Source organism: Oxyura jamaicensis, chromosome 14 (assembly GCF_011077185.1).
Source record: "Oxyura jamaicensis isolate SHBP4307 breed ruddy duck chromosome 14, BPBGC_Ojam_1.0, whole genome shotgun sequence".
NCBI lineage: Eukaryota > Metazoa > Chordata > Aves > Anseriformes > Anatidae > Oxyura > Oxyura jamaicensis.
In genome coordinates this window covers 4,812-16,250 of record NC_048906.1, presented here as the reverse complement: position 1 = coordinate 16,250, position 11,439 = coordinate 4,812, and the positions used below count along the sequence as shown (strand labels likewise).

Here is an 11,439-nt window from a genome sequence, read left to right as displayed (position 1 = left end):
TCTCTCTCTCTTTTTTTTTTTTTTTTTTTTTTTTTTTTTTCCCCAGCATTAGGTAAACTTTAGGAGGAAGCGGTCAAAGTAAATAGCACTTTCTGGAACCGTCAAGTTCTTGTTTGCCGTCTCGGTGACTGGTTTGATCTACTTTTCAGATGTGGCAGCAAGGGGACTGCTGTTTTAAAATTATAAAATTAAAAACAGGAAATTTGTCAAATGTGTCAGTGCCTGTTTGCAGTCTGTTTATTGCTTTTGCCAGTGGTAGATAACACTTATAAGGAATCAGCCAAAGGAAAGAGCACCTTCTGGAACTGTGAAGCTCTGTGCTGGCAACTTGGTGACTGGCTTGACCTACTGTCCATCTCCAGAGGGAAGCAGACTGCTGTTTTGAAATTAAAAAATAAAAATAAAATAAAATAAAATCATGGCGCCGCTCTATGGCACCTGGAGGATCACCGCTCTGCATGGCAGTTAAAACAATGTGACTTGGAGATGGAGAGCAGCAGAGGTAAAGCAGCTGGGACGAGAGGTCTAAGTATTACAGAGGTATTGCAGTAGGTAGGCTGTGGTTATGAGGTGCCTCAGGGTATGCCTTTCATCTCGTTTCTGCCACTCCCTTGTGCAGCCTTGGAGAAGTGAATTCCCCATGTTGTGGAGTGGTGCAAAAAGGTGAGAGTGTTCTCAGCCCTGTCAGTTTCCTTCAAAGCTAAGGCAAGTATTTAAAGAGAAACAGACTGGTTGCCTGTGCTGCACTCTGCACGCTGTTGACCTAAGCCAGACCAAAAACAGGGCTGCTGTTCCTCCTGCTGTCTTTACCTCTTCTCATGCACGGCCCCTCCCATTTCCCACGTGATTAGGGCAGGGTGCTGGCTGGGGTGCAATGGTATATGAGTTGCAGGCATGCCATCAGAGAGCTCATTCTGCCTGCGCTGCTTTTTGGGGATGTGTTTTTTTTTGTTTGTTTGTTTGTTTGTTTGTTTGTTTGTTTGTTTTTCCCTTCAGTCATTTGCAGGGTTCTTTAGGTGGGTCGGAGTCTATGGACTCCGCCAGGTCCCTCCTGCTTTGCGGGTGGCCCTGTTTGAGCTTGGATATACTTTCCAGGTGCAGAGGCAAGTGGACTGGTCTTTTGAAATGATAAAATTAAATATGTGGTCACTTGTAGCATTGAGGGGTGGGTGCTAATGCTGGCAGCTGACTGTTCATCTTCTTACTGTTTTCCTTTGTTCAAGCTGAAACACAGTGTGCAATACAGGACATCACAACCTGAGCCACGTCAGGCAAGGTGAGCGATGAACAGAGGTAGCAGTTATTTTTGGGGTGCGGCTGTCACTGCAGTTAATTTATTACATAAAATAGAGTAAAAATCCAGTTTGCCTTTAGAGGTGCTTTAGGTGGCTTGAGAGCAGATGGAAACATCGACTTTGGGGGTTATGTGAATGAGTGAAGTAAAAGGAGTAGATGAGCGTAAAAGAAAGGTTTGAGGTAATTCCAGCTGAAAAAGCTTCAGTTACTTGCTTGGTCATATTGTCCTTTGAATATTCAAAGCTGAAGCAAAAGCATGGGGACAGTTGCTTCTCGAAACAGCCCTGTTCTCTTGTCTGCACTGTGCATGAGGTTGAGCTAAGCCAGATTAAAAAATAAAATAATAATAAAAAAATCACAGCTGCTGCTCGTGCTGCTCTCTTTCTGATTTCTTGTGCTTTGCCCCTCCCCTTTCCCAGGTGATTGGGTTTGGGTGCCAGGCAGGGCCAAATGATATATGAGCCCCAGGCATGCCTTCAGAGAGCTCATTCTGCCTGGGCTGCTCTTTGGGGGGTAAGTGCGTTGTTTTTCTTCAGTCAGTTGCAGGGTTCTTTATTCAGGTTGAAGTCTATGGATTTCTAGGTTTTCAGTGCTTAGAATTCACTTTATAGAGGGATATTCAGCAGAGGTTGCTGGCTCACTTGTTTTAGGGATGGTGGGGTACGCTTCTGTTTTTGGGTTATATTTTAATCTGTAGCTGTATCAAACCACTTGTGTAACTGCAGAGGACTGGAAAGGGCTTGAGTACACACTGCAAGAGGCTTGTCCACATGGGCGCAGTATTACCAAGAGACCGAGCAGGATCATATCAGAGTTACCTTTATCATTTGTAAAGGATAAATTTGTGATTACAGCACGGCACCTCCCGGGCAGAGTTTAGCGTGGCACCGCCCGGACAGAATATGGTGTATGAGCCAAATGACAATGTTATTTTGTGTGTTCTAGGTCCCTTATGATTCTCACAGAAGTATGGAACTTACGGTGAGTCTTTGCCTGTCTGTCAAATATTATCAAAGTTCCAACTGTGGTGTTAAATGATGGAGCAGGGTTTAGGAGAAACGTATCATCAAAGCTCCCTGTGGAAGCATGTATCTGAAAACAGCAGCAGCAGGCAGGTAAGGTGTAGTCTTTTTCAGGGTTAGGGACAGTTTTTTTTATGTTCTTGGAGCTTTTGCCTGTGGTTTTGCTTGCTGTGGAGTCTTTAGACTTTGCAGCCTTCTAAATTTTAAGTGCTTGGTATTCACTTTGGAGGGGCATGTTTAGGAGGGGTTGCCAGCTACCTTGTTTTTACTTGTTTTTGGGAAATCGTGGGGTACGGTTCCTTTTTTTTTAAGTTATATTTTAATCTCTAGATATATCAAGCCATTTGCGTAACTCTAGAGGATTCATGCAGAGCTTCAGTACACATCGCAAGGGGCGTGACTGCATAAGCGCAGTATTACAAAGAGACTGAGCAAGGTCACCTTTTTCATCTGTCAAGGATAAGTCTGTGATTACCCCTGTTGGGGCTGTTGTGCATTCATGGCCTTTTGTCATCTGTGGACCTGAGGGTGTGTGTTGGTTTTTCTGGCTCTGGTCTCTGTGCCTGAGTCCTCTGCGAGGGGCTGTACTGTTTGTGTGTCCATCACGGGCATGACCTTCTCTTTTTGTTTCTTGTAGCCCGGGTCGTGAGCATGGAACCTTGAACGAGGCATTAGTGTGAGTGAGTTGCAGTGTGGGCCCTGAGTTGGTCAGTGGATTTTGTTAGTTTGTTTTGCCTGTCAGGCAGGCTTTGCAAGCACCTTGTGACAGCGGAGTACAACTTCTGCCACATTCCTGAGGCCCACCAGACGTCAGCGGTTCCAGTTCCTGAAATGCTGGAGATGCTCAGAATGCAAGAGGAGCAGGGAGCATGATGCATGTCTCTGGGATGTTAGGTGAGTGAAGCGGTGGTACTGGGTTCTTGGCTGTTGGGGTAGGGGAGGAAAGAAGAGGAGTGGGAATAGACTGTTTTGTGGACTGTCACATTTGTTTGTTCTTTCTCCTTGGTCTAAGCCATGAGACCTTGGAGAATTAAGTTCAGGGGCAAATACTGTGTGTTGCGGGGTGGTTGGCAGGGGAAGGTGGGGAGTTGTGTAGGGGTTGTCCTACCAACTGCAGTAGCAGAGCAGGTCAGGTGCCTACTGTTTTGTTTCTGAGGTGGGTGTTTCACTGGAAGAAGTTTGGCTGGCGTGCTGGTGCCTGATTGGCACTTTATTTTTTTTATTTTTTTTTATTTTTTGCAAAGGCGATCAGCTCCGGGGCAGACGTGTTCTGCAGCGGAGCAGGGGACCGAGGCGGGCAGGGCTTTTTGTCCGGCATCGAGGCCACTCGGGGGAGCCGCCGGGACCTGGCAGTCCTCGCGAGGGAGGCTGACGAGGCGCGGGCGGAGCCAGCAGCGCCCCCTCCCAGGCTGTTTAAAAGTCGCCCCTAGGGAGCGCGAGCGACCAGGAGCGTGGCGAACAGGACGGGCAAACAGGGCGTGGCGCATCGAAGGGCGTGGCGCAGCAGTTTGTGCGGGCAGGGCGAGCGGGGGGCCCATCGTCGCTCTGTTGCAGCTGCCTCTCCCTTCGGTGCTTGTAACCTGCTTGCGTAGAACCTGACCATGGTATCAACCAGGCAGAAAACCGTGGCCTCCGCATCTCGTGCAGCATCTCTAGCCACGGTCACCAGTGTGGCTACTCAGACAGAGGGCTCGGGGAAACATGCAGCCGTCCAGGTCCTGGGCTGCAGAGTGTGCCCCAGCCTTCTGTCGGTCTCCGACAGCAGTGGAGGGTATGCCTGTGGGAGGTGTGCCCAGGTTGAAGAACTGCTCAGCCAGGTAGCGGAGCTCCGGGAGGAGGTGAACAGGCTCAGGATCATCAGGGAATCAGAGATGGAAATTGACTGGTGGAGGTGCACTCTACCCTCTCTGAGGCAGGCTCACGAGCCTGCCACAGCACAGGCGTCTCCTGTTATGCAGAAGACGGAGGTTCCCTCCTCCTGCCAGGCAGCGGGAGGAGACCTAGATCAAGGGGGGGAATGGAGGCAGGTGCCTATTCGGGGTGGTAGGCGAGCCCTCTCTCTGCCTACCTCACCTTCTTATCTACCCTTAAATAATCGATATGAAGGACTAGAACAAGACAATCTGAATGACATAGTAGATAAAAACCCGTCCCAGTTGGAGGGGGCGCCTAAGACAAGGTGACCTACACATCGCATTGCCACATCATCCTTCAAAAAAGAAAGAAGGGCTATTGTTATGGGGGGCTCCCTTCTGAAAGGGACAGAGGGACCGATATGCCGACCGGACCCAACCCGCGGAGAAGTCTGTTGCCTCCCTGGGGCTCAGGTGAGAGACTTTGCCACGAAAGTCAAGCGCCTGGTACGGCCCACTGACTACTACCCGCTACTGGTCTTTCAGGCCGGTAGCGATGAAGTAGCAACGAGAAGTCCGAAGGCGATCAAAAGAGACTTTAGGGATTTGGGGCGACTACTTAGAGGATCAGGGGCGCAGGTTGTGTTTGCCTCTGTCCTTCCGATAGGGGGGATCGAAGCTGAAAGGCGTACTGTTCACATAAACTTGTGGCTTCGAGACTGGTGTGACTGGCAGAATTTTGGGTTCTTTGATCACGGGAAGGTCTATGCTACACCGGGCCTGATGGCACCGGATGGGATGCGCATCTCTCGGAGAGGGGTAAGGATCTTTGGTCAGGAGTTGGCAGGGCTGATAGATAGGGCTTTAAACTAGAGTCGAAGGGGGAAGGGGCTAAAACCAGGCACGCCGGTGAAGACCTAAGGGATGGTACGCTAGAATCAGAGGGGCTGTGTGCCTGTGAGGTCCTTCGGTCAGATCCACAAGGTGCTGAGTGTAAGGAGACGCACCTGAAGTGCTTCTACACGAACGCACGCAGCATGAGGAATAAAATGGATGAGCTAGAAGTCCTGGCCCAGTCCCGCAACTACGACATCATCGGCATAAGTGAAACCTGGTAGGATGAGTCCTGTGACTGGGGTGTTGCGATAGATGGTTACAGGCTCTTCAGGAGGGACAGGCAGGGTAGGCGAGGTGGTGGGGTGGCGATGTATGTGAAGCAGGGGCTGGACTGTGTGGAACTTCAGGTCGGCAATGGCAAAGTTGAGAGCCTCTGGGTAAGGATCAAGGGACGAACGAATAAAGGGGATGTCGTTGTGGGAGTCTATTACAGACCGCCTGGCCAGGACGATAGCGCCGATAAATTATTCTTTACAGAACTAAGAGAGGCCTCGAGATTAACTCCCCTTGTCCTTATGGGGGACTTCAACTTGCCAGACGTTAACTGGGAGTGCCACACGGCTGACACGAGCAAGTCCAGGAGGTTCATGAAGCACCTAGATGATAACTTCTTGGTGCAGGTGCTAACGGAGCCAACTAGGAAAGGTGCCCTCCTAGACCTGTTGCTAGAAAACAGAGAGGGTCTGGTGGGAGATGTGGTGATTGGTGGCCGCCTTGGTCATAGCGACCATGAAGTGGTTGAGGTCAAAATTTACGGTGACAGAAGGAAAAGTGCCACCAAAACCTCATCCCTAGATATGGGGAAAGCGGACTTCAGGCTGCTCAGGGAACTAGTCAGCAAGGTCCCCTGGGAAACTGCTCTTGAAGGCCTCGATGTCCACCAGTGCTGGTCATTCTTTAAGTGATGCCTCCTAGAAGCACAAGATCAGGCAATTCCTAAAGATCGCAAGTCGGGCAGGAGGCCGGCGTGGCTGACCAGGGACATTCTAATGGAGATTAGGCGGAAACAGAGAGTGTTTCGCTACTGGAAGGAGGGCCAGGTGTCATGGAAAGAATACAGGGATGCTGTTCGTGTTTGTAGGGAGAAAGTTCGAGTGGCCAAAGCACGCCTAGAGTTGAAGCTGGCTGTGTCTGTGAGAGAAAACAAAAAGGTTTTTTTTAGATATGTGAATGGAAAAAGGAGAACTAAAGAATACATAGGGCCGCTCCTTGATAGGGAAGGTCTCCTCACAGACAATGACATAGGCAAAGCAGAGACGCTTAACGCCTTCTTTGCCTCTGTCTTCATTGCCGATGATGGGCTTCGGGACCCAGGGTGCCCCGAGCTGGAGGACCAGGACGGTGGGGATGACAAACTCCCAACCGACCCTGAACGTGTGCGGGATTTGCTACTCCACCTGGATCCCTACAAGTCCATGGGTCCGGATGGGATTCATCCCCGGGTGCTGAAAGAGCTGGCGGACGTCATCGTGGAACCTCTCTCAATTATTTTTCAATGATCCTGGGAATTTGGAGAGGTCCCGGTAGACTGGAAGCTGGCAAATGTCATGCCGATTTTCAAGAAGGGTGAGAAAGAAGACCCTAGCAATTACAGGCCTGTCAGTCTCACGTCAGTGCCTGGTAAAATCATGGAGAAGATGGTTCTCGAACTTATTGAGGCGCACCTGGGGGACAAAGCAGTCATTGGTCCCAGCCAGCACGGGTTTGTGAAGGGTAGGTCCTGCCTAACTAACCTGATTTCCTTTTATGATAAGATCACCCGTATGGTGGACCAAGGGAAACCAGCTGATGTGATTTTTTTGGACTTCAGCAAGGCTTTTGACACGGTTTCCCATAGGATCCTACTGGACAAAATATCCACCATACAGCTAAATAAAAACATCATACAATGGGTGAGCAATTGGCTAACGGGCAGGGCCCATAGGGTTATGGTAAATGGGGCTGCGTCAGGCTGGCGGGCGGTCACCAGTGGGGTCCCTCAAGGCTCCATTTTAGGGCCGGTACTTTTCAATATTTTTATAAATGATCTGGATGTAGGAATAGAAGGTATTTTGAGCAAGTTTGCTGATGACACCAAACTTGGAGGAGTTGTGGACTCGAATGAGGGTGGAAAGGCCTTACAGAGGGATCTGGATAGGTTGGAGAGCTGGGCGATCACCAACCGCATGAAGTTCAATAAGAGCAAGTGCCGGGTCCTGCACCTGGGACGGGGAAACCCTGGCTGCACGTACAGACTGGGCGATGAGACGCTGGAGAGCAGCCTAGAAGAGAGGGATCTGGGGGTCGTGGTAGACAGCAAGTTGAATATGAGCCAGCAGTGTGCCCTGGCAGCCAGGAGGGCCAACCGTGTCCTGGGGTGCATCAAGCACGGCATCGCTAGTAGGTCAAGGGAGGTGATTGTCCCGCTCTACTCTGCGCTGGTGCGGCCTCACCTCGAGTACTGTGTGCAGTTCTGGGCACCACAGTATAAAAAGGACATGAAACTGTTGGAGAGTGTCCAGAGGAGGGCTACGAAGATGGTGATAGGCCTGGAGGGGAAGACGTACGAAGAACGGCTGAGGTCACTGGGCCTGTTCAGCCTGGAGAAGAGGAGGCTGAGAGGAGACCTCATCACAGTCTACAACTTCCTCGTAAGGGAGTGTCGAGAGGCAGGAGACCTTTTCTCCATTAACACCAGTGACAGGACCCACGGGAACGGGGTTAAGCTGAGGCAGGGGAAATTTAGGCTTGACATCAGGAGAGGGTTCTTCACAGAGAGGGTGGTTGCACACTGGAACAGGCTCCCCAGGGAAGTTGTCACTGCACGGAGCCTGTCTGAATTTAAGAAGAGATTGGACTGTGCACTTAGTCACATGGTCTGAACTTTTGGGTAGACCTGTGCGGTGTCAAGAGTTGGACTTGATGATCCTTAAGGGTCCCTTCCAACTCAGGATATTCTATGATTCTATGATTCTATGATTATTTCTGCAGGTGAAGAGGAACCTCGTGCCTGAAGCAACTTCCTGGCTAGCCTTTGCGTTCCTTGTTGAGGATGGAACCTGCCTCCCAGCATTCCCAAGCTAAGTTGGGGGGCAAGTGCGATGTTTGAGTTGGGGTTGTGAATGGGCACATAGGGCGAGGGTCTGTGCTTTTAAGTCATTGCAGCGGATGGGGCCTTTCAGGATGGATTGGGTCAGTCAGAGAGATCATGTGAGGGGTTTCTGTCAGGTACAGCTTGAGCATGTGCCAGGCAGGGCATTTCCAGCTTGGTGTCTGTGTTCTGTGTTGTCTGTGCTGTGCTGTTGCTCTTGGTGCTTGGCAGGCCCTGGGGCAGCCATCCTGAGGGTATTGAACACTTGACCTCATCGGAATAATGCTGACGCTCAATCGGAGGCTGAGCCCTGTTTGTCTTGCAGTGGGAGCTTAAAGAGCTCACTACCTCTATGCGTGTAATTTTTTTTGGTATCAAATATTTCTTCAAATGATCATCATATGTTAAGCGTTCCTCAGGTCTTGATCTCCTCCTTGGTTTTTGCACTGGACAGCTTAGACAGGCAACTTGGTAGCCACGCCGAAGGTCCTAAACGCTCATTTCATCGTCGTAGGACTGGTCTGAGCACTTCTTGACTTGCAGTTGCAGCTTAAAGTGCAGATGCGTTTCAGGTCTTGTGCGTCATACTCGGTTTCAGATCGCATCTGTTTCCATCCTCGCTGTTGCGGAAGTCATGTGGGCTTCATCAGGAGCTCTTGCTTGGGAATTCATTTCCGAAGCGTTTTTCTTATGGGGTTTGCAGTGCCCATCGTTCCGGTCTCTTGTCTTAAAGGCAGGCTATTTATGCCTCCATCATCCCAGTTCCGGCAGTTGCTTCCAGTCGCAGGTCGTGACATTTGAGTCTCTCCTTGGGTCTGCTGCAGAGCACCTGTTCTGACTTGCTGTTGCTGCAGGGTTTCCCTCTGGGAGTCTTTTTTATTTTATTTTATTTTATTTTATTTTTTTTGGGGGGGGAGGGCTTGTGCTCTGTGTTTTGTTTGTAACGTCTGTAGTGTGCCTGTGTGTTTGTTTGGCCTGGAGCTGTCCTGCCTGGCAGTTAGTGATGGTAGCTAATGTGGGGATCTGTGGGTATAGTAATACATTGTCCGGACTGTTTTGGCAAAGACATCCGGTCTGCCGCTGGGCTCGTACTGAAGGGCAGCTGGCACAGAGTCATCTCTGTAGTGTTTGGCAGATGTGGAGGGGGAGGCTTGAGTTGCTTGCGAGCAGCTGTTTGAATAGTGCTAGGAGAGGGGTAAGCTCGTAGATGTGGAGTGTTCTTGTTTGTTTGTTTGTTTGTTATTTTTTTCTCCTGACTTAGATAAACCTTGGGAGGAACCGGTCAAAGGAAAGAGTGCCTTCTGGAACTGTCAAGGCTTCGTTTGGCAGCTCGGTGACTGGCTTGGTCTACTTGTGAGGTGCTGAGGGAAGTTGTCTGCTGTTCCGAAACGATGAAAATAAAAAATGGGGTCCCTTGTGTTGTTGAGGGATGGGTGCTAATACTGGCAGCTGAATGGTTATCTTCTGACTATGTTTTTGTGTGTTGAAGCTGAAAGGCAGCCTGCAACCTAGGACGTCATCACAGCCAGAGCTGCCTCTGACAAGGTGAGTGATGAAGCAGTTATTTTTGTGTTGCGGTTCTCAGTGTCATTCTAAGTGTCCCCTCTTTCTGTTTTCGAGGTGTTGTAGCTGGCTTAAGAGGGCAGACGGAAGCATCTGCCTCAGGGGCAGGTGAGCGGGCAGAGGTAAGGCAGCAGATGAGAGTAACTATCCTAGCTGTGCTGTGGCTTTGCATTCTGCCTCGGCCTGTACTTTTCTTTCTATTTCACAGATGTCTCACACAGGCTCAGAGGAGCAAACTGCACTCTGAAGAGCTGCGTAAGAAGGGGGCTGGTCATGAGCTTGGTTGGAGTGGAATGGCTAAGGAGCATGAGGTGACTATGAAAGGTCTTTGTCTTGCTTTGCAGGTGCCATGGCTAGCTGTCCACAGAACTGGCTGAGGATTTGAGGTAAGGCTGGAGAGCGGCAAGGAGCGGCACGTGCAGTTATGGTTTCCAGGCGCTGCGGTTGCTTTCTCTTCTGTTTATCAGGTGCCGCAGGCGAGGTGAGTTGTAACATCAGTCTTTAGAATTGGAGCGAAGCAGGTCACTTGAATGCTGCGTTGTTCCTGAGAAAGGTGTTGTAGAGGAAAAAAGGTTGCCTGGTGTGGCAGTTCCTGATGGAGGTCTTCCTCCATAGGTGAAGAGGTGCCTGAAGCCCCATCCCGTGTGGGCTGAGGACGCCTCACTGAGGATGAAGCCTGCTTTCCAGCAGGTCCCAAAGGCACGTTGGGGCTGAAATGCTGTGTCTGTATGTGGGCTGGGGTTGTGCCTCGGTGAGTGTGGGGATGGGTTTTAAGTCGGTGCAGCAGAGGGCCGGGATCCAGTGCCCTGTAGTGTGTTTTAACCCATCAGGATAGCGTTTTGTTTTTCAGGTAGCCTACTCGGGTGCCTGATTTTTTCTTTTTTTTTTTTCCCTACAAGTGATGTTACTACATGGAATTGTTTTATTTGGCATGTAATCTGTTATGCTCCTAGATTTTTCTTCCTACGTAATTCCAGCTGAAATGGTTTCAGGTACTTGCTTGGTCATATTGTCCTTTGAATATTCAAAGCTGAAGCAGAAGCATGGGGATTGTTGCTTCTAGAAAAACACCAGTTCTCTTGTCTGCACTCTGCATGCTGTTGAGCTAAGCCTGATTTAAAAAAAAAAAAAAAAAGAAAAAAGAAGAAACACAGCTGCTGCTCGTGCTGCTCTCTTTCTGATTTCTTGTGCTTTGCCCCTCCCCTTTCCCAGGTGATTGGGTTTGGGTGCCAGGCAGGGCCAAATAGTATATGAGCCCCAGGCATGCCTTCAGAGAGCTCATTCTGCCTGGGCTGCTCATTGGGGTAAGTTTTTGTTTGTTTGTTTTGTTTTCTTTTTCCTTCAGTGAGTTGCAGGGTTCTTTGTGTGGGTCGGAATCTATGGACTGATGCTTTTCTGAGTAGAGACCTGTATGCAGCCCTTCTTCAGGTGAGTAACTGTTATAGCATGTTTATGGATAGGATGACAATGTTAGTTTGCGTGTTCCAGGTCCCTTATGATTTTTCAGAGAAGCATGGGGCTTACAGTGCGTCTTTGCCTGTCTGTCAAATATTATCAAAGTTCCAACTGTGGTGTTAAATGATGGAGCAGGGTTTAGGAAAAATGTATCATCAAAGCATCCTGTGAAAGCATGTATCTGAAAGCAGCAGCAGCAGGCAGGTAAGGTGTAGTCTTTTTCAGGGTTTAGGGAAAGTTTGTTTATGTTTTTGGAGCTTTTGCCTGTGGCTTTGCTTGCTGT

General features: G+C 49.7%; 1 long non-coding RNA gene across 1 annotated transcript in view; it reads right to left on the bottom strand.

Annotated features, from left to right (window-relative positions):
* LOC118174126 overlaps nucleotides 1–9,014 on the bottom strand; it is an 11,377-nt gene extending 2,363 nt beyond the window's left edge. Inside the window, exons 1-2 of the long non-coding RNA XR_004754556.1 lie at nucleotides 8,668–9,014; nucleotides 2,613–2,617 (exon numbers count right to left, since the gene is read on the bottom strand). This is a non-coding gene — a long non-coding RNA (uncharacterized LOC118174126). The remainder of the gene's footprint in view (nucleotides 1–2,612; nucleotides 2,618–8,667) is intronic.
* Between the last annotated feature and the right edge of the window lie 2,425 nt (nucleotides 9,015–11,439).